Source organism: Cervus canadensis, chromosome 14 (assembly GCF_019320065.1).
Source record: "Cervus canadensis isolate Bull #8, Minnesota chromosome 14, ASM1932006v1, whole genome shotgun sequence".
NCBI lineage: Eukaryota > Metazoa > Chordata > Mammalia > Artiodactyla > Cervidae > Cervus > Cervus canadensis.
Window position 1 is genome coordinate 61,298,190 of NC_057399.1, and position 23,271 is coordinate 61,321,460.

A 23,271-nucleotide genomic window follows, 5' to 3' on the forward strand; every position below is an offset into this window, starting at 1 on the left:
TGTGTTCAGGACTACCTAAGTTTAGCTGTGTTTCCTATGCACAGGCTGTTATGTCACAGCCTTACGAAATTATTTATGCTCATTCATCAACAGTGAGATGGAACATTTCCTGTCAATTTCCATGTCAGACTATTTAGATAGATAAAGCTGGAAAGAAAGTGAAAGTGTTAGTCGCTGAGTCCTGTCTGACCCTTGGCGACACCATAGACTGTAGCCCGCCAGTCTCCTCTGTCCTCGGAATTTCCCAGGCAGCAATACTGGAATGGGCTACGATTCCCTTCTCCAGGAGATCTTCCCCACCCAGGGGTCAAACTCCAGTCTCCTGTGTTGTGGGCAGATTCTTTACCGTTGGAGCCACCAGATAAACCTTGGTAAGCCCTTAAGTCTTTTCTTTGGTTTCCCCTTTATAACAGGACACACCCCTCTTCTTCCCTGTCCTACAGGCAGTGTAGCCCAAAAGACGGTCCCATGTTCTGAAGAACGAAATAGTTGAGTAATTTTCTCTGAGACCATAAGAGATTCTCCAGCTACCAGACAGAGCTCTGTGCAGATAACAACCACGTCTGAACCCCCACAGTGCTCCCAGCAGAAGCAGAAAGATGCCAAGCCTCTAGTCAACATTAATTAAATGAAAACAAATACATCTTGCAGCTAATTACGATCTATTGGTATTGGATTAAATGTCTTCATTCACAGGGACCAGTGAAGGGTAAAATGTACATTTTGAAGAATCTCTTTGAAGCTAAAACCATGCTCGTAGAGACTTCCCCCATTCTCAGGATGGGGTAGATTTCTTTCTTCTCTTTCTTTCAACTTTAACCTAATATATATATATATTTGAAGGGACATTTAAAGGTCTTTTGTCCACTCTGGGGCTGTCTTGGTGAGACCGCTTTCCACAATTAGAAACCTGTGGTGAATTCAAGAAAAAGGAGCAGTCACACTGGAATCACCTCTGTGTTTTCCTGCCGTGTTCTCTGCGGGCACTTTTCAGACCCGGGAGGGTCAAGTAAAATAAAAGCGCAGCCTTTCTGCAGCTCAGGGATTGGTGGGGACAGCCCACTTGCCCTGGGGAGAGGTTAGAGCTTAACCCCCCAGGCTGCCCTGACTGCCTCCTGGGTTTCTTTTAATCTCAAACAAAATTCTCATGGAGAATCCCATTCCTGAAGCCCATCCTGCATTCTCCTTCAGCCTTTGGCAGGACAGACCGGCCCCGGAGGAAAAGGAACCACACACAACTGAGGGCTGTAAATGCTCCTGAACAGCCAGGGGTGTGTCCCTCCCCCTTGACAGGCTGTCAGGGCACAAACAGGGCAGCCTGGCCTCACTGGAGGAGCAGGAAAACAGGCCTTATTAGGTGAGGACATTGTTTCAGGGCTGAGGCGGCCCTGGACAGGGCACAGCAGGCACATCACCCCAGGGCCATAATCCCTGCTGATCTCTCTCAGAAACAGCAACTATGGGGCCTCCCTGCTGGCTCAGTGGTTGAGAATCCGCCTGCCCATGCAGGAGACACGGGTTCAATCCCTGGTCCGGGAAGATCCCACATGCCTCAGGGCAACTAAGCCAGTGCGCTGCAAGTACTGAGCCTGTGCTCTGGAGTCTGGGAGCCAAGTCACAGTTACTGAGCCCACAGGCCCTGGGCCCCCTGCTCTGCAAGAAGGGAAGCCACTGCATTGAGAAGCCAGAGCACCGCAATGAAGAGTAGCCCCCAGTAGCCACAACGAGAGAAAAGCCCCGTGAACAGTGAAGACCCAGCACAGTTCAGTTCAGTTCAGTCACTCAGTCATGTCCGACTCTGCAACCCCATGAACCGCAGCATGCCAGGCCTCCCTGTCCATCACCAACTCCCGGAGTTTACTCAAACTCATGTCCATTGAGTCAGTGATGCCATCCAACCATCTCACCCTCTGTCATCCCCTTCTTCTCCTGCCTTCAATCTTTCCCAGCATCAGGGTCTTTTCCACTGAGTCAGTTCTTTGCATCAGGTGGCCAAAGTATTGGAGTTTCAGCTTCAGCATCAGTCCTTCCAATGAATACCCAGGACTGATCTCCTTTACGATGGACTGGTTGGATCTCCTTGCAGTCCAAGGGACTCTCAAGAGTCTTCTCCAACACCACAGTTCAAAAGCATCAGTTCTTCTGTGCTCAGCTTTCTTGATAGTTCAACTCTCACATCCATACATGACAACTGGAAAAACCACAGCTTTGACTAGATGGACCTTTGTTGGCAAAGTAATGTCTCTGCTTTTTAATATGCTATTTAGGTTGGTCATAACTTTCCTTCCAAGGAGTAAGTGTCTTTTAATTTCATGGCTGCAATCACCATCTGCAGTGATTTTGGAGCCCAAAAAAATAAAGTCTGACACTGTTTCCCCTGTTTCCCCATCTATTTGCCATGAAGTGATGGGACTGGATGCCATGATCTTAGTTTTCTGAATGTTGAGCTTTAAGCCAACTTTTTCACTGTCTTCTTTCATTTTCAAGAGGTTCTTTAGTTCTTCACTTTCTCCCATAAGGGTCCTGTCATCTGCATATCTGAGGTTATTGATATTTCTCCCGGCAATCTTGATTCCAGCTTGTGCTTCTTCCAGCCCAGCGTTTCTCATGATGTACTCTACATATAAGTTAAATAAGCAGGGTGACAATATACAGCCTTGTCATACTCCTTTCACTATTTGGAACCAGTCTGTTGTTCCATGTCCAGTTCTAACTGTTGCCTCCTGACCTGCATACAGCTTTCTCAAGAGGCAGGTCAGGTGGTCTGGTATTCCCATCTCTTTCAGAATTTTCCACAATTTATTGTGATCCACACAGTCAAAAGCTTTGGCATAGTCAGTAAAGCAGAAATAGATGTTTTTCTGGAACTCTCTTGCTTTTTTGATGATCCAGCAGATGTTGGCAATTTGATCTCTGGTTCCTCTGCCTTTTCTAAAACCAGCTTAAACATCTGGAAGTTCACGGTTCATATATTGCTGAAGCCTGGCTTGGAGAATTTTGAGCATTCTATTTTATACTGTGTATTAAATTTAAGCTGTCTGACTCTTGCAACCCTATGGAATGTAGCCCACCAGACTCCTCTGTCCATGGAGATTCCCCAGACAAGAATTCTGGAGTGAGTTGCCAGGCCCTCCTCCAGGGGATCTTCCTGACCCAGGGATCAAACCCACATCTCCTGAATTTCAGGTGGATTGTTTTACTGCTGCACCACCAGAGAGGCCCCAGATTGAAGCTAAACAGCAGGGGAAAAATTAAGAAGAAGTGGAGGGTAATCCTAGATGTGTCTCAGAGTCTCCCCAGCATGAGTCTGGGGTGCATTTTTTCTGCAGGTCAGCTGAGCAGAGGTTCCTGTGGTCCAGTTGAACCTCCTGGTGTTAACTGGTAACTAGATAACATGCATCTCATCCTCTCATGGTGCCTGCAGATGAATAGCAGAGTATCGCCTTCACCAGTAGAGAAGTCTACCCAGCAAAGAAATAGGCATTTGTTTAAAAGGATCCTTCATTTTGATATGGGTACATATGACCTCTTGACTCACTGAAAAGTGGTATATTTCACTAAATCAAAATAGTCATTTTTTGGTAAAGTTCTGGTGATAATCATCAAATGAAAGACCAAAAGCACTTATGAATTTGGAGAATCATCCTGAAGTATGGATGTTATTCAAGCTCACTTTCAGATTAAGAATGTCTCTGAAATAGAAAACAAAGGTATCTCTCCTCGTTTGCAGTTAACATGATGCTGAATTCATCTCCCCTTAAAGAATTTTTCCCGGGACTTTCCTGGTTGCCCAGTGGCTAAGACTCTACACTCCTAATGCAGGGGGCCTGGATTTGATCCCTGGTCAGGGAACTAGATCTCACTTGCTGCAACTGAGATCTGGTACAGGCAAATAAGTAAATGAATAAATAAATATTAAAAAATAATTCTGTCTCATTTAGTTGATTAATGACCAGCTGAACCTAATAATGTTCCTTTTTTTTTCAAAATATTATTTCATTTTAATCAGATAATACAAGGTTTTGGACCCGCAAAGCAGAATTCAACAGAAAGCCAACACCTCCTTAGTAATTTAGCTTTCTTTATCGGGTGTTACTAATGGTCAAAGAAATACTAGCCTCCAAGAACATAAAAATGAGCAAGACCTGGTTTCTGCCCTCAACACTTCACCTTTTTAGAAAGTGAATAAGATACAGAGTAAATATCTACAATAGACAGTGTCTCAAAAAGTTATAAATGCCTTCATTGGTAGAGAAATGAAATCCTAGTAAAAGCCAGGGGAAGAGTGTCATACTTTTGACTGGGAGAGATCGGGAGGACTTTCTGAAGAAATATACAGTTTCGGGTACTCTGTGAAGAGCATTTGGGATCTGAGCAGATGGAGATGGACTCATGTGAGCTGAGAGGTGGAGGCCATAAAGGGGTCCCGGGGCCTCCTGCTGGCTGGAGACGAGAAGGGGAGGAACAGCGGGGAGGAGGGGAGGGGGGCTGGGGTCTCTTGAAGGCCAGTGAGCAGGGTGGGCAGGACGGACTTCTGCTTTGGAAAGATGCTCGGGAGGGAGTAAAGCTCCCCGTGGGGACTTCAGAAGGCTGCAGATGAGGGTCCGAACCAGGGGAGTGGCAGGAATGGCAGGGCGACCAGAAGGGACATGAGGTGTTTCTGAAGGTGCCATGAGGGGCTTGGCCACAGTTGTTTCTGGAGTAAGAGCGTGGGAGGGGGGCCGAAATAAATTGGGGGGTTTAAAAGTAAAGCCTGATGACTAAAGGAATCACATTGGCATTAGAGAAATGCAGAGGAGAATGTGAGGGATACAGAACACGGGCAACAATTAGCACCAGGACTGCTGTGGTTTTTACAAGTTGTTTTCAGCAACTTGAGACTGACAGTTGTGTCTGTAAACATGGGGACAGAACTGCTTCCTCTGGGTGCCTCAGAGTTAGGGAGCCTTGCTCACAGGGCAGGACTTGAGAGTGTACAATGGAGCTTTGGGAACTTAAAATAGAGCACAAACAACACTGAAAAATAGAATCAATCATTTATCTTCATTTGAAAAGAGAGGCTCATCTACTTGATATACTGACATTAATTACTATAAAATCCTTTGTGGTGACGGTTGTCATACAGTCGCCAAGTCATGTCCAACCCTTTGCGACCCCGCAGACTGCAGCACGCCAGGCTTCCCTGCCCTTCACCATCTCCTGGAGCTTGCTCAAACTCATGTCCATTGAGTCAGTGATGCGTCCAACCATCTCATCCTCTGTCGTCCCCTTCTCCTCCTGCCTTCAATCTTTCCCAGAATCAGGGTCTTTTCAGATGAATCAGTTCTTCGCATCAGGTGGCCAAAGTATTGGATTTTCAGCTTCAGCCTCACTCCTTCCAATGAATATTCAGGGTTGATTTTCTTTAGGATTGACTGGTTTGAACTCCTTGCAGTCCAGAGGACTCTTGAGAGTCTTCTCTAGCACCACAGTTTGAAAGCCTCAACTCTTCAGCGGTCAGCCTTCTTTACGGTCCAACTAAGTAGAAAATTTTACTGTTGTTCAAAAGTCCCCAAACCAGGGGATTTTTAGCACATGTTGAACAAACAGCTGGAATCCAACAGCTTAGTTAGGGTGCTTTGGGGCCTCCGGAAGGTAGAAAACCCAGCTCAAAGTGACAAGCAACATTAGGATTTTTAACTCTCACATGACAAGCGCTTTGTCAGTGGCGAGTTTCTCAGGGTGATTAAGCCGTCAGGGTCAATAAGTACTGAGGTTTCCTCCAGGCTTCAGCAGTCCTGTTTCTCCTGGTCCTTCACTGGGTTCCCTGGTGATCTCCAGGTGGAAAAGCAAGTGTGGACATTGCTGTTCACACTGGTCATTTGGAAACAGAAACCATGAAAGGGCAATTTCTTATTATTCTTGTTTGTTTTTCTTGTTTTAAGGAAGGGAACTCTTTCTCCTCAGTGTACCCAGCAGATTGATCTCACATCTCTTTGTCCTGGACTTAATGACAGGCCTGTCCCTGAATCAGTCCCTGGCCTGTATCATCTGTGAGGACAGGGCCAGTCTCCTGTGAGTTCTAACCACACCAACTGTGAAGTGGGGCAAAGAAGGCTGAGCAAAATCCGGGTGATACTAGAGAGGAGGCAGTGGAGGCAGATGGAGGCTGGGAGACCACGTGGCCTTTGCTCTGACCCCAGTGGTAGGTATGTAGGGGATGACAGAGGATGAGATGGTTGGATGGCATCACCAACTCAATGGACATGAGTTTAAGCAAACTCCGGGAGATAGTGAAGGATAGCGGAGCCTGGCGTGCTGCAGTCCACAGGGTCACAAAGAGTTGGACACAACTTAGTGACTGAACAACAACAGTGGTAGGAGGGAAAGAGGGAGAGAATGAGCAACTGGAGGGTGGATTTTTTAAAAAACATTTTATGTCAATGCATTTAGAAAATGGGAGCAATCTGCCCGTATTTTCTGTCACTCGGGGAACTCTTGTAGCCATAGAAACGAGGACTGATTGGAATCTAGCTCAGTCATGGTTTGGGTGGAACTGGTACACCTGCAGCAATCTGGAGCTCTTAGGTGGGTGTGGGACCCGGGCTTCTGGGCTGGATGAGCAGTTCGGCAAGGAGCATGCTCACCCAGCCCAGGGAGAGGGCTTCCGGCTCCAAACGCCCTGTGGGAACAGAGAGGAGACAGCCATCGGGAACCACGGACAGGTGCTGTCAGGAAAGGAGAATTGTTGGTTCTGTCCTGATTACCTAATGGTCATGGTGCTGTCAGACAGAAGCTCTTCAGCCTCTGATGTTCCATCTCCACTCGCTTGACAAAAGCATCACAACACGTCAGACTTTCTCAGGTTTGTGTAAGCACATGTGTCTCAGGTTCCTGACGGTGTTTGCCTGTGAATCCAGCTTCCCTTTCTGTTCGTCCTGCCTCCGGGACGTTTCTTACAAGGTCGGGGATGACTGATACGTGTGTGAGGTGTGGGTAAGGTGAAGAGGGCGTGCGCGGCTGAGCTCTCTGCACCTCCATGCCAGTCTGACAGAGGTGTGCACTGGCCATCACTGGTCAGTAGGAAAACCTGGAAAAACGCATGCCCAGCTGTCCAAACCCTGCTGCCTAGACACCTGTCTTTCCCGTCAGGGTCACAGCCCACCCTGTCTACACTTGCTGGGTCACAGACACACTACCACTGCCAGGTCATCCAGGGCGCCCTCGCTGGCTGGGTGTCCCGCCACTCTCATAAATCAATGTGAAGAATGTCTGTCACTGTATCTATCCATTGGCATCTATCTATACCGACAATGAAATATGATAGAGCAGCAAAGAACAACAATGGTGGTGATGACCACTGTTGTTCATCTAACAAACGCTGCTACCTGCCTACCTGTGTGTCTACCAGCTGCTGTTTCTGGCTGTTGGAAACCAGCAGTGAACAGGAAAGGTCCCCATTCTTAGTATTTTTGTTTTCTTGTGTTTTTTTTTCAGATATTGCATCCAGGAGTGGGATTGCTGGGTCACACAGTAGCTCCATTTTTAGTTTCTTGAGGAGCCTCCCTGCTGTTCTCCACAGTGGCTGCAGCAGTTGACATTCCCACCATCAGTGTGGGAGGGTTCCCTGCTCTCCACACCCTCTCCTGCCTTTATCACTATAGACTTTTTGATGATGGCCATTCTGCCAGTACAATGGTAGCTCATTGTAGTTTTGATTTGCAATTCCCTGATGACCAGCGATGTTGAGCATCTTTTCATGTGCCTGTTGACCATCTCTGTGTCTTCGCTGGAGAAATGTCTATTCGGGTCCTCTGCCCATTTTTTAATCAGGTTGCTTTTTTTTTTTGATGTTGAGTTGGAGGAGCTGTTTATGAATGTTGGATACTAACGTCTTATCAGTCAAATCATTTACTCTAAGACAGTGATCCAGATTCATTCTTTTGCGTGTAGCTATCCAGTTTCCCCAGCATTTTATATTCTTGGGTCTTTTATCATTAATTAGTTGACCAGATAGACATGGAAATGACTTGTTTTAAATCTAAAACTTCACTATTACTGTTATCATCCCTAAAATCGGTCCATGGACTTTGTAAGCATAGAACCTTGTGTCTATAAAAATTATATTCATTTCTTTTCCTTTCTCTGACCTGGCATTTTGCTGCAAAAGGGAAAGATGTTCCCAGCAGTCCCGGTCAGATCTGAAACCTCCACGAATCTTCAGAGTGTCAGCGCACTGAGTGAGCAAGCTGCCTCCCTAGAGCCGCCACAGTGAAAGTGAAAGTGCTAGTCGCTTAGTCGTGTCTGAGTCTTTGCAACCCCATGGTCTGTCCATGGAATTCCCCAGGCAAGAATACTGGGGTGGGTTGCCTTTCCCTTCTCCAGGGAATCTTCCCAACCCAGGGATCGAACCAGGGTCTCCTTCACTGCAGGCAGATTTTTTACCATCTGTGCTACCAGGGAAGCCCCAGAGTCATCAAAAGACAATTCTTTTTCAAACTAGTAGGTCTAGGGGACTGAAACTGGCCATTAGTTGAAACAACAGAAAACAAAGAAGAAGAAAGGAAATCAAGAATACATGCTGTACATTTTGACTAGTCATGAAATTTAAAAGTTGAAGTTCTCACATACGAAAGAGAACATTTTATGGGTGGGCTCAGGATTTTGAATCCTACCTTTGTGTGTGTGTGTTAGTTGCTCAGTGGTGTCCAACTCTTTGTGACCCCATGGACTGTGGCCCCCCAGGCTCCTCTGTCCATGGAATTCTTCAGGCAAGAATACTGCAGTGGGTTGCCATTCCCTTCTCCAGGGGATCTTCCCTACACAGGGCTCCAACCCGGGTCTCCTGCAAGCGGATTATTTACCATCTGAGCCATCAAGGAAACCCATCATATACAGAAGAGAACATTTTATAGGTGGCCTCAGGTTTTTGAATCCTAACTTTATACAGATGTATTATTTATGAATAGCTGATAAGAGAGCCCAAGTTTTGCCTGGAAATAGAATCTTGCCTCTACCTTGTACTTCCCAGCAGTCTTAAGGATCAGTGAGCAAATACATCACAAGCTCCACAGAGTATTCAAGGTGCATAGTATCACCAGCCATGATTTTGGCCATTAATACAAAATTCTAGAAAACATGCATTTTTTGGTTTGTTTCTTTTTGTGTTTGCCAATGAAAAAGGGCGGCTTCCCTTGTAGCTCAGTTGGTAAAGAATCTGCCTGCAATGCAGGAGACCTGGGTTTGATTCCTGGGTTGGGACGATCCCCTGGAGAAGGAAATGGCAACCCATTCCAGTATTCTTGCCTGGAGAATCCCATGGACAGAGGAACCTGGAGGGCTATAGTCCGTGAAAAATAAACACCAAATATCAGGGGAAAATGGACTGATTCACCCATTGAAATCTCTCAGAAGTTGAAATCCCTTTCCAGTGGTTTCCCACGTAACTATTTTCAACCGAAGTATTTCTGTAGGTTGGACTTGTGCCAAATCATACAATCAGACTGCTTCAACCACCCAGATGCTTATGGGCAAAAATAATAACTCCATATGAAGTTATTATTAGCTTTTTCCTGCCTGAATCATGGCTAAGATCTATTTGTCTTTAGAAGATAATCAAATTACAATCCGTTTGAGTATTTTCTTCCTAGCTTGTGCCCCTATTAGCAACTCTTGGTCAGAGAGCCTCTCATAGATGAATGAAGGGCCTTCCTTATGCTGAGTCAGTTCACCCATAAAACTTGAAACTCTAAGGAAGTCTGACCTACTGTGTATGTTATGGTAGCAAGCTTTTTTTTTCCCCCAATTATTTTTATTAGTTGGAGTCTAATTACGTTACAATATTGTAGTGGTTTTTGCCATACATTGACATGAATCAGCCATGGATTTACATGTGTTCCCCATCCTGATCCCCCTTCCCACCTCCCTCCCCGTCCCATCCCTCTGGGTCACCCCAGTGCACCAGCCCCAAGCACTTGTCTCGTGCATCCAACCTGGACTGGCGATCTGTTTCACACTTGGTAATATACATGTTTCAATGCTGTTCTCTCAGATCATCCCACCCTCGCCTTCTCCCATAGAGTCCAAGAGTCTGGCTTTTTACTTACAAAACACTAGTATTGGATGTAGTAGTCGTGTACATATATGAGAGCTGGACCATAAAGGAGGCTGAGCACTGAAGAATTGATGCTTTCTATTTATAGTGCTGGAGAAGACTCTTGAGAGTCCCTTGGGCAGCAAGGAGATCAAGCCAGTCCATCCTAAAGGAAATCAACCCTGAATATTTACTGAAAGGACTGATGCTGAAGGGGAAGCTGAAGTTTCAATACTTTGGCCACCTGATGCAAAGAGCCAACTCATTAGAAAACACCCTGATGCTGAGAAAAATTGAGGGCAGGAGGAGAAGGGGGAGGCAGAGGATGAGTTGGTTAGATAGCATCAGTGACTCAATGGACATGAATTTGAGTAAACTCCGGGAGATGGTAAAGAACAGGGAAGCCTGGCATGCTGCAGTCCATGGGGTCACAAAGAGTCAGACACGACCAAGCAACTGAACAACAACAAATTAGATGCGTCTACTATTCTTTTAGGTTTAGGGCTGCAAGACAAGCTAGTCACCCTGAAGGAGGAAGGATTCTGAAACAATGAGAATTACTTGTAACACAAGGTATTACAATCAGGATGGTCAATCAAGTCATTGGTGTAAGTTGGCAACACCCTTTATCTAACAGGGAGCTTGAAGTACAGGGACTACAGTATAAGTATGATATGTGTGTGTGTGTACTTAACTGGAATGATCATTTGAGAAGTTTTATTTCACTTGGTTTTCAATAGCCTTCAAGTCTTAAGGGAACAATTCTAAGCCATCTAAAGTCCTCTCTATTAGAGGACATAATATAAATACATTCATTTGAAATATAGTTGTTTCATAATTCAGATTGTATGAATCAAGTATCACTTTTTTTCTCTTTTAGTTTTTGACTGCACTGTGAGGCATATGGGATCTTAGTTCCTTGACCAGGGATCGAACAAACACCCCCCTGCAATGGTACAGATTCCTAACCACTGGACCCCCAGGCAAGTCCTAGGTTTTGCTTTTAAAGGTAGAATTTGGTGGTTTTCTAGACTAGCAGTTCAAGTTTAACATGAGATACAGGCCTAATTAACTCTTTTGTAAAGTAGCTCTTTGAGGAATTAGGGTCAAATTATACATGACCTGGGCAGCGGTGGGATGGGGTCCGTGATGTTGATTTTGTCAGTTTCCCTTCTTCCCCATCTGCTCTCCCACTGTCTTCCCCTGCTTTCACCGAGCGCTGTCTCAGCCCACACTTCTTTCAGGCTTTATTCTCATCCAGCTATTCAACAAATCTCCAGGGAAGTTTGAATCTGGTAACTGTTTAAACAACATCAGAGAAATGTCACCAGTGGTGGGATTTCATGGGGTCAATGATAGGCAATTGGGCCCAGGAGGGGTGCTCAGAAGAAATCTGAAATGGGGGCTGTGAATCTCTTCTTCTTCTTGGATTCTAAGAGTCAGAGCGGAAGGCTGTTAAGGATAGCCCAGCACACCTGTCTGCCCACCTCAGACTTTTCCAGACCAACCCCCAGCCAGTGCCCTTAAAATAGAAAGGCCAGAACCATTAGCTCACTCTGACCTACCACTCTTGTGTCAATAAAATATTAGCAACTATAAATAACTTGGGTATTACTGGGGAAAATGACAAAGCAAAAGGCTCATTGTACAGTGGAAGAGAAAAGTAACATTTGAAATCATATCAGATTGACGCACTGACAGTATTTAATGAAATGTTTCTAAGCAACGAGGTAGGAGAATCAAAGAGCTTCAATAGAGCTAACATTCATAGACTCAGAAGGAATCCAAAAATAGCCTCACTTTCTTGTAAGCAATTCAGGTTGGAAGGTAAAACAAACTCCTTCCGCAAACTCAGCCAACTGGACAATTATCTCTTCCCAAATATCCCATGTGTGGTTTGTTTCATCATGGAATAACCACATACATAACCAAGTAATGGGCTTCCCTCATGGTTCAGTTGGTAAAGAACCTGCCTACAATGCAGGAGACCCCAGTTCAACTCCTGGCTTGGGAAGTCCCCTGGAGAAGGGATAGGCTACCCACTCCAGCATTGTTGGGCTTCCCTTGTGGCTCAGCTGATAAAGAATCCGTCTGCAGTGCAGGAGACCTGGATTCAACCCCTGGGTTGGGAAGATTCCCTGGAGAAGGTAAAGGCTGCCCACTCCAGTATTCTGGCCTGGAGAATACCATGGACTGTATAGTCCATGGTTCGCAAAGGGTCTCACGTGACTAAGTGACTTTCAGTTTCAGCCAAGCAATAATATGTATGAAAACCTTGGAGAGGAAGTACTGGGGAATGATTTAAATCCCCTGGGTATGAGATACACCCTCTTCAACCCTTGTCATCAAGATAACTAACAAATAAGAAGATCTCCTGGAGTAGGAAGTGGCAACCCACTCCAGTATTCTTGCCTAGAGAATCCCATTGACAGAGGAGCCTGGTGGGCTACAGTCCATGGGGTTGCAAAGAGTCAGACACAACTGAGCGACTGAACACACACACACAAAAAGAACACTCAGTACTCCCTCTTATGTGCGTTTTAGGTCCATAAGTGAAAGTTTTGCTATTCTATCACCAATGACACCCTGGCTTTGTCAGCAGGAAAGATTTTCTAAAGAGAAATTTAAGTGTCTCTATAGACCCAAAAAAGTACTCAGTGGATTCCAGTTAGAAGAGAATATGAGATCTTTTCATGTCACCTTAATGCACAAAACCAAGAATGCCTTAATACTTGTAGATTAATTTCCCCACCACTGTGCGTTTGAAATGACAGCTTAGAAATCCACAAGTATTTTCATAGCTTCCCCAAGAGACAGCTACAGTGTGTGTGAATGTCCTTTTAAAATAACAGTCTGTGCAGAAGGCTTGTGGCATACAAATGGGTGTTCTTGGCCCACTTTTACTCTGCACCAGAAAACATGTATAATGGGCTCAAGAAAGAGAAAAAGGAGGCCCTTTTCTGGCTGTTGGTCGGTTGACAAGCCAGTGCTGGTTGCTTTGACTTCTCTGTTTTCTGCTGCTGCTGGAGTTCAGTCCAGAAAGTCAGGCAGGGCACCAAGCAGATTGCTTCACCAGAGAGAAAGATACTTGGTGAAATCCATCCGTCCATCCATTCACGCAGGAAGCACAATTTTCAGAACGGCTTACTTATTTAACCAGTTTTTAGAAAGCTCATCAGAAATGCCTACCTGGGGGGTTTTGTTTTGTTTCTTCCTTTTGTCACGGGTTTATTTCACCTAGTATGTGTCTTCAAGCTTGATCCTTGTTTTAGCATGTATCAGAATTTTCTTCCTTTTTAAGGCTGAATAATTATGTAGATTTTTTAATTGAAGTATAATTTATTTACATTGTTTCAAATGTACCACAAGTTATTCAGTTATGTGTATACACAGAAACACACACATACACATACACACTTGGGTGTATGCAGTCGTGTCTGACTCTTTGTGACCCCATGGACTGTAGACCTCCAGGCTCCTCTGTCCATAGAATTTTCCAGGCAAGAATACTGGACTGGGTTGCCATGCCCTCCTCCAGAGGATCTTTCCAACCCAGGGGCTGAACCTGAGTCTCTCACATCTCCTGCTTTGGCAGGTGGATTCCTTACCACTGCACCGCCTGGGAAGCTGGGCCCTAAAAGATGACATGGCCTCCATGCTGTTGGCTGGAATACATCCCCTTGGAGCCATGAGGAAGCCTGGCTCCATATAGAAGCCATGTGACACAGCTGGTGGGCACACCTGGTCGCCCTGTTTCCAGGTGGGGCCCCTGACATGGTAGCACACACACAGCCGCCGCCTCCATGCTCTGCGCCCCCTCCAAATCTGTGAGAATACAAATACGACAATCCCTTCGTGTCCTTATGTCCTGGGCTAGTTTATTATCATCCAGCAAAAGGGACTGGGGCACCTTCCTACGAGCCCCAGTGACTGCGTATGTCCCCGTTACAGCACTCAGCTGCCCCCCAGAATCCTGTTTGTCATGCTCACCAGACTGCAGGCTCCCGGAGGTTTGAACTCTGTTCCTATCTCAGTGTGCCCGGGACACACCGTGCTCAGCACGGTGCCTGGAACATGGGTGAGTCTCAAATGCGTGCTGAATAAACCACTACTTAGAGGGCTACTGTTTGTCGTCGTTGTTCTGTCGCTCAGTTGTGCCTGATTCTTTTGCAGCCTCTTGGACTGTATCCCGCCAGGCATCTTTTTCCGTGGGATTTCCCAGGCAAGAATCCTGGAGTGGGTTGCCATTTCCTCCTCCAGGGGATCTTCCTGACCCAGGGATCAAACTCCCATCTCCTGTATTGACGGCGGATTCTCTGCCACCGCGCCCCCTGGGAAACCCCTTCCCTGAGCTCAGCACCCTCCCTGCAGGCGTCACATTGAACGTGACTGAGGGCTGGGCCAGGCGTGTGCCTGTCAGGTTCTCAGCAGCCTCCTTCACTGTAGGCTGAGTGCACAACCCCTCAAGCAGGGCTCACACACTGTTCTTTCTGTGCGGTTAAGTAAGCCAGCAAAGTACCGAGCTTGTGTTGTCACTGCCAGCCTCAGCAGACTATTTATAGACACATGTTCCATGCGCTGTGTGACATACACATGTATAGTCACACTCTGTTTTTGTCGGGTTAGCAGCTGAGTTGGCTCAGAGCTCCCGGTGATGCTTCTGGGGCCGTTGTTCACTTGCTCCTCCATGCACTTCCCTGGGGGGCTCCCCGCCAGCCTGCTCCGTGCCAAGCAGGAGACTCATGCTGGCTTCCATTATTTTGTTGGGTTTGAGGTAAATCTTTGACACAGCATCTGCACGCAAACCAATTTTGCCACTTCTCCAGGGTCTATTTCTATGACTAGAGTGGCGAGAAGCAACATGCGTCAACAAGCCTGTAAGGGGCTGGGATTAGCGTGTGCTTGAAATTGACAGCAGAGACTCGGAGACGGGGGTTGACGGAGGGAGGCCAGCCTGTGAGCCATGAAGAGGGCATGACAGGGTTTTCTGGCGTGGATGGCACCTGCGCGACCACAGATGGAAAGTAGTGGCCTCAGAGAGACGACACCGTGGCCTGTAAAGTGTCCATATTCAAGGAACCTGGTAAATTACATAAAGGAATACAAAAGAAGGATCAGACATTTCCCGAGCACCGGTGAACCGTGTGCCTGAGAGGCGTCTAGGTACTGTCCTCGCTGGTCCACGTACTTCGCGCCATCCTGGTGGCAAGTCCTGTGATGTCTCTGAAGCTGTTCTCCCCTCTACGGCCACACCCCTCCCTCAGCCAGGCTATTCCATCCACTCCCACCCCTCACCTTCCACAACCTCCCCCTTCACCACAATCAGGGCTGTCTGGTTAACTCACTCGACCTCCAAAGTGCTCACTATCGGTTTGCTGTTTTTCTCTACCAGCTTCAGAAAAGCTTTCCAATGCCCCATCTATGTTTCCTGTTTCCCTCTCTTATATCTTCCAGTATTATCTCTCTTTGGCCCACTTCCTTCAGCCCATTACTGTTGTTGAGTTGCTAAGTTGTGTCCAGCTCTTCTGTGACTTCATGGACTGTAGCCCTCTAGGCTCCTCTGTCTGTGGGATTCTCCTGGCAAGAATACTGGAATGGGTTGCCATTTCCTTCTCCAGGGGATCTTCCCAACCCAGAGATCAAACCTACATCTCTTGCATTGACAGGTGGCTTCTTTACCACTGAGCCACCAGGGAAGCCCTTCCTTCAGTCCATAAATGTTCCTAAATCTCAGACCATCTCCATTAACTGTTTTCTCCTCCAGAGATGGCCTTAAGATTTAACCAGACATAGAGATGAATTCAGCATTGCTGTATGAAGTCCAGGGTCGTGCTGAGACACATAACATAGGTGGTACGTGTGTGCTAAGTCACTTCAGTCATGTCTGATCCTGTGTGAACCTATGGACTTCAGCCCACCAGGCTCCTCTGTCCATGGGATTTTCCAGGCAAGAACACTGGGGTGGGTTGCCATGCCCTCCTCCAGGGGATCTTCCTGACCCAGGGATTAAACCTGTGTCTCTTATGCCTGCTGCATTGGCAGGCGGGTTCTTTACCACTAGTGCCACCTGGGAAGCCCCCTATATAGGTGGTAATCAATGTCATTCATTAAATTGCAGTACTGCCAGGGCTGTGTAGGAACTTGGACTAATTTTTGAGACTGAAATAGGACTCTGAAAATAGCCCTGCTTTAATCAGGGCTGGAGAGCCCTGCGTACATCAGGACTGGAGAGAGGGTGGAAGACAAGCAGATAAAGGGAGACAGGAGGACAGGAGACTGAGCATCAGCTGAGACCCATGACAACCTCCATCTGCTCCCAGAGGGGTCGTGTTGAGTCTCATCCACTGCAAGGGAACAGAATTCTATGTGGGAAGGTATGGGATTTCTAGGGCTTCCCAAGTAGCTCAGTGTTAAAGCATCTGATGACTCCCAGTGCTTGGAACTGTTTTAACTCCAAGATCCATCCATCCATTTAACAAATATTAATTGAGCAACGACAATGAACCAGGCCCTGTGAAAGACACTGAAGGTATGAAAACAAGTAGGACAGGGGAGTGGTGGAGATGAACCAGAAGGTGAATCCTGTAGAATGTGCTGGGAACGTGTCTCATAACAGACTGAACCCAGGACATCGCAGGGTTCCTAGAGGTGGTTTCAACCTGTGCCCTGATTCATAAAGGGTGAGCTGGCATGAGCCAGGTGAAGAGGGAGGTGTAGACAAAGAAGAGGCTGGAAGGTTACACTGGGACCAGGTAAGGAAGATCTGGAGTCATCCTGCTGAGGGATTTGTGGTTTAACACATGTCATGTGCGTCCTCATGCTCAGCACAAAGAAGTCCCTGATATATCTTATCCTTTATTGTTTATTCTATGGGCCACAGGAAGTCAGAGGACTTTCACTGGTGTCAGTCAGTCAAGATGGGGGGTATTGACATATTAAGATTTGCATTTTGCAAGCTCCCTTTGGCGATAGGGAAGAGAACAGATGGTAGGGGATCACCATTAGGAGTGAGGCAGTGGAGGAGCCTGAAGGGGTGATCTGACAAAACGTGATGGTAGCTGGGGTGGGAGGTGGCCATAGGGAAAGGAGGAAAGTGGTGAAGTGTTGCAGATGGGAGGGAGTGGGTGAAGAAAGCGGCGTGTCAACAATGACCCTGGGTTCCCTCATCAAGCAAAGAAGCTGTGTTGGTGCCTTCCCCCAACACAGGAGATAGCAGAGCAAGGAGAGTGGGAAAAAGGATGCACTCTGTGTGCGCAAGTCCAGCTTCGGTGCCTGTGGGACATGCCGGCAGCTGGGCATGGGCTGGAACTAATGAGAAAATCTGGACTAGACATCTAACTTTGGGAAGCTGGCAGCCCTTAGAGAGGAATTAAACCCACAGCAATGGATGAAATGGTCCTGAGAGAAAGGAAGCAGAGTGGACCCTGGGAGCAACCCTGAGGAGGAAGTGATCAAGGATCCGGGCACAAAAATTATATATATATATATATATATATATATATATTTTAAGAGACACTCTAATGTTGTTTGTTAATTAGCAACAGATAACTAAAACACTGGCAATGCTAATCTTTTTCTCTGGTGAAGCTGTTCCTTTAAGGATCAACAATGACCTCAGCTGAAACTTCAGGGGCCTTCTCTAAGCCTTTTCCTTTCTGGACAGCTCCAAGGCACGTGATGATTCTGAAACTCCTTCTGTTGGTGCCCCTGTCTCCTTTCAGGTCCACGGCCTCCTCTGGGGCTCAGTATTTCTCCCTCATCTGTTAATGTCGGGGCCCCACAAATGATGCGCCCCGACATTCTCTATAAACTCTGGTCTCAGTGTTTTTATCCAATCTCACTGCTTTAAATATCACCTCCACCCAGATAATGCCCAATTCCTGGCAGAGGCACAGTGAGTAGAAGCTCACAGTCTGGAAATGGGCCAGACAGGGCTTTAATCCTGCATCTGCCTGTTCCTAACCAACCGTGTGACATGATGTGAGCCATTAAAGTGGTTCAGCCCCGCTAAACCGCCACTTTCTCCTCTTAAATCTGTATAACAATAGCATATAGCTCACATGGACATTGGTTTAGCTGCCCCAGAATGAAGACTTAATAAATCACAGTTTTCCCATGTCTTAGTTTTTCGTACCACTGCTTACGTAAGGAAAAAATGGTAATATTGAATGTTTGTATGCATGTCGGGTAAATAGAGGTGGCTGTGATCAGAAAGAATTGGCCAGAGGGCTCTGGCCTCTCCAGCCCCTGCCCAGCCCCCACCCTTAGGGGTGAGGGCCTGGATAGTGACCATCCCAGATCAGACATGGCACCCCCACACCCCATCACACACACATCCCACAAGCCCCGGGGAGGGTCAGGGGGAGAAGGGGGTCAGCTGAGAGACCAACATTTCCCGAAGAGAAGTTGTTGTCTGGAAAAGGCCATTTAAACCTGCAGACGCAGAGCGGGCCTGACTGCCCGTCACCACCCAGAGGGTGAGGGTGGAAAAAGAGGAGGAAAAGAACTGTGTCTCTCAAGATCTCTATGCAATCACCCCACTCAGCAGGAACACCTACAAGACTTAAGTGCCTGTCACAGCCAGGACGCCAGCACCGGACACATCCACTGGTCCTACTCAGGTCACGTGTTCTCGTGTGTACGTGTGTGTGCGCGCGCGCGCGCGCGCGTGTGTGCGCGTATGCGCGCACATTTAGTTCTGTGCAGTTTTATCACGCGTAGGTTTGTATAACCACCACCACAGGGAAACAAGGATCCAGAACGTTCTTCCCACCACAGGGATCCCCGGTGTTGTGGGATACAAACACACCCACTGACCTCCCACCCCACCCCTCACCCTGACAGCTGAGCATCCATTATTCATTTCTACAGTTCATTTCAAGAATGCCCTAGATGGAATCATCCAGCCTGCAATCTTTTGGAATTCGCTTTTATCATTCAGCACGATACCCCTGAGATCCACCCTGATTCTTGCCTGGGTCACGGGTTTTAAGAGATCTGGGTTGTCTCCAGTCTGGGGTATTATGGATTCTATTGCTGTTGTATTGACATACAAGCTTTGGTGTTAACTGTTACTGTACTTTTAAGATTAATTTCCCAGAAAACTCCAGTTAAATATCTTCTCCTTTCTTTACAGGCTATTTAAGTTTTCCTGTCTCTGAAATGTTTTTTTACCATTGCTCTTTCTAGTTATTTATCTTTCTCATTTTGATTCTTGGGGATTTTTTATAGATTCTGAATGCTAATCTTTTGTCAATAACATATGTTATAAATATCTCCCAAACTCTGGTGTCCTTAGATAAACATAAATTTTTAATCTTAATGTGGTCAGACTTACAAGTCACTCTTTGTGCTTTTTTGTGTTCTGTTTAAGAAATTATTCCCTACCCCAAGATCACAAAGATAACCAGCATGGTCTCCTAAAATTTTAGGGTTTTGCCTTCCACATTTAAGTCCTTCATCCACCTGGAATTTGGTTTGTGTTACATATTTACATAGGGCTGCAATATCAATTTTTGAACACGAATCTCCAGTTGTCCTATGACCATTTATTTGAAAGTCTGTTCTGTCCCCAGTGACCCCAAAACTCATCTCTTTTGCATATTAAGTGTCTATATATTCTCAGCTGTGTTTCTGGGTTCTCCCCATTCAGCGCAGAAAATGAGAATGTTCCCCTTGCGGGGAGCGGGGGAGATGGGACAGGCTTACTCCTGTCTCCCTCTGTGCCCTTTGGGGGTCTTAGCCTGTGCAGGTGGTCAGCATCTTTTAAGAAGCCATGCCCTTCAAAGACCTGGGCTGTGTCTGGTCTCTGACGCCTCAAGGAGCTCTCTAAGTTCAGAGAATGCCAGCTTTAGGCATTCCCCTCTTCCCCTCTTAGGAACCTGGCCACTCATTAGTCGACCTTCTTGCAAGTTCAAGTTTTTATCGATTTTTTTTCTTTCTTATCGGCTCTTTTCACGAGGGCATCACTCAGTATCTTCTGAGGCCAGGAAGGGAAATAGGAAATTCACATCAAGACAAACTGGCAGCTTAATTGACTTCAGGAGAACTGGTGTTTGGGCGAATGGCCTTCCAGCCCTTCTTCACTTCCTCATGGTGCTCACTTTGGGTATTTGAAAGCCTCCAAGCTCATCCCCCAGCTCCAGTCTCTCACCAGACCAACACACCTCCCCACGGCTGCCAGAGCCGCCTCCTCGGAGCAGATGCCTGGCCAGGACAAAACCCTCTCTGCCACCCTGTCCTCCCTCTTGGTTGTTCAGCAGCCAGAGCTCGAATAGCTCTCACAACCTCTGAAGAAGGGTCAAGGACCCCGCCTGTCCTGGAGCTCAGGCAGCCCGGCTCCACTTTCTTGGGCTAAGCCCCACCCTGTGCACGTGTCACTAGCATGGGGGAGTTTTCCTGTGATTGGAGGAACGTGCGCCAGCGTGGGAAGAGTCTCCCTGTGATTGGAGGGACGAGCCTCGGCGTGGAGAGAGGTTCCCGGGTGATCAGGTGGGCCCTTGCTGCACGCATGCGCATTGAGGAGCAGGGCAAGTCCTCGCGCTCTAGGCCGGTGGCCGCGGGGCGAGAAGGGCCGGCTTGGAGCTGGTGAGGACCAGGAGCCGAGGGTAGCGGGCAGCTCCAGAAGCCGGCAGTGACCCTCAGCTGACCGCAGCAGCCTGGAGGCAAGGTCCAGAAGCCCGTCTCCCCAGAGCTCCCGGCAGCGCCCCACTGGCCGCGCTGGATTTTGGCCTTGGGCAACCCGGATTGAACACCAGCCTGGTACACCAGCTCTCCTGTTTCGTTGTGGGACTCTGGGAGCAGGGGTGAGGTGCCTCCCCAGGCCCAAGAGCCAGCCCTCTAAGGGGTCTCTGAGTCCCACCCACTGCCCCTCAGGACCGACTATATATTAGGACTGGGAAGTGTGACTGACCAAACTGGGTTCCCCCAAACGCCAAAGGTTGAAGCCCTGACCTCCAGGGCCTCAGAATGGGCCTGTATTTGAAGCTAGGGCCTTTGAAGTGGTGATTAAATAAAATGAGGCTGTTAGGTGGGTCCTGATCCAACCTGTATCCTTATAAGAAAGGGAAATTTGGAGACGGAGAGAGAGACACTAGGGGTGGGAGCATTGAGGAAGAGCCACGCCCCCACAGTGAGAGGACAGCCATGGGCTTAGGAGAAACCAAACCTGCTGACACCTGAATCTTGGCATTCTGGCCTCCAGACCTGTGAGAAATAGTTTGTTGTTCAAGCTGGCAGCCCTAGTCAATAAATACAGGCAGAATAGAATTGTGGAGGAGAACCTGATAACAGTTGATTGTTCAGTAATCCACTTTTTTGAATGTACCAGTATATTATGAAAATAGGTGTTCAAGGGTCACCATAACATAGTTTAGGGCAATGCTCCGGGAAAAAATAAGAATCAAAATAACCAGGGAGTGTTGGAATCTATATCTCTTGATAGAACTAACAGCTGTTGAATTCTGGTCTGAGGTGCAAGGGAGAGGACCAGCTTGAAGCCAGAACATTCCACATTTCTCTAAGAAATCTCTTGTCAGAACCAGGTCACTGACCAGTTAGTGATTGCCGGTGGCTGGCAGTGTCTGAGAGGAGGCAGTGACCACTCCTCTGTGAATTGCTCTGTTCTTCTTGTCATGAAAGTTGCCAAGTAGCCACTCTCGAAGTCTGTAGTCAGTGAGTCAACAGCTCGCACCTGGCATTGGCCTCCCAGCTGTTGACAGTCATGCTCACAGTTCCATCCCAATTGCAGATACTGCTGCCAGATACAGGTTGATCAGGCCTTGTCCATACCATATGTGTTTTTACATGGCTGTGATTAAACTGGCAGAAATGTCTGAAGGCAGGAGGCAGAAGGAGAAGCAGGGGCTCCAAATGGGCCCCTCACAGCTGCTTTGTGGATGTTTCAAAATAAGTTAGCTTGTTGCCGAACTCAAGTTCAGCTGTTTGTGGCTCAAGAATTCAGTATTGAGAGACAAGTGTTGGGTGAGAGGAGATAGCTTCCTTGAGGAAGCCAGCAATCCTGGGGAGAAGGTGGACTCGTGTCCCAAAGGACCAGCTTCCCCTTGCTGATTGGGGGCACGAACTCTTATAGGGGAGGGTCAGGGTGCACAGGAGGGGTGGAGGGCTATCTGTAGAAGAGCAGTCAGCTCTTGACTGTCATCTTGAAATTGGTCATCGGTGGTCTGACTAGTGTCATCTTGATTGTCTTGTTGTTCAGTCGCTAAGTCGTGTGTGACTCTTTGCAACCCCATGGAGTGCAGCACACCAGGCTTCCCTAACTGTTTTAAGTGCAGTTAATCTTCAGTTCCAAGGCTGATTTGTTCCCATTTGTTTGAGGACAGTTCTTGCAGTTGTGGCAGCTTATGTCCCTGCTGCAGCCTGGTCATCATGTAGTTAACTTCTCCTGCTCGTGGGGGTTTCAGCATCTATAAGAAGCTCACAGGACATGGCTCAGAATATTATCTATAGCCCTTGAGGAGGAACTCAAGGTCTTTGACTTTGCTTAATGGCTAAACTGTTATTATTTGATGATGTTTGACTATTTCCCTTCTCTTCTGCATTATCTCAACTCTCTGATTAAATTTGTTCTTTGGCTAAAGTTTTTCTACAAACAAGAGGCAGGAGGAGGACTTGGGAGAGGGGAGGATGGTCCTGCTCGGTTTCAGCCTCACTGTCCTTTTATTTTTTTCCAATTATGTGTGTCCTGATCACGTGGGCCTTGTATGTTTATACTGTTTTTTTTTTAATTGAAGTATAGTTGCTGGACTCCATGGCTGATTCATGTCAATGTATGGCAGAAACCACTACAATATTGTAAAGTAATTAGCTTCCAACAAATAAAAATAAATGAAAAAAATAAAGAAACAACAACAACGAAAAAAGAAATCCATTAGCAGTAGCAACAACTTAATGACAGACAAGTACATGGCAAGATTTTAACTACTGTGTGTTTAATAGTCCAGTACTAGCGAATAGTCCAATAGGCCAGTAGGAAACTAAGATAAGTTTTGCTAAAATTCTGCTTTTTCAAATTATGATAAATGAAATAAAATAGTGTCCAAAAATGAAAAAAAAATGAAGTATAGTTGCTGGACAATATTATGTAAGTTACAGGTATGCAGTATAGTGATTCACCTTTTTAAAGTGTTATATTTCATTTATAGTTACTATTTTAAAAATTGGCTGTATTCCCTGAGTCG

The 23,271-nt window shown here is 46.8% G+C and overlaps 1 protein-coding gene across 4 annotated transcripts in view; it reads left to right on the forward strand.

The window, feature by feature from the left end:
- The window catches only part of MFAP3L (microfibril associated protein 3 like), a 110,925-nt gene that overhangs the window by 49,281 nt on the left and 38,373 nt on the right, over nucleotides 1–23,271 (forward strand). Inside the window, exon 6 of one of the 4 annotated variants that reach the window (XR_006272889.1) lies at nucleotides 444–881. The exons of the other annotated variants lie outside the window; for them this stretch is intronic. The gene's annotated coding sequence lies outside the window, so the exon portion shown is untranslated. Of the gene's footprint in view, nucleotides 1–443; nucleotides 882–23,271 lie in introns of those variants that run through there. 4 annotated transcript variants of the gene reach the window in all.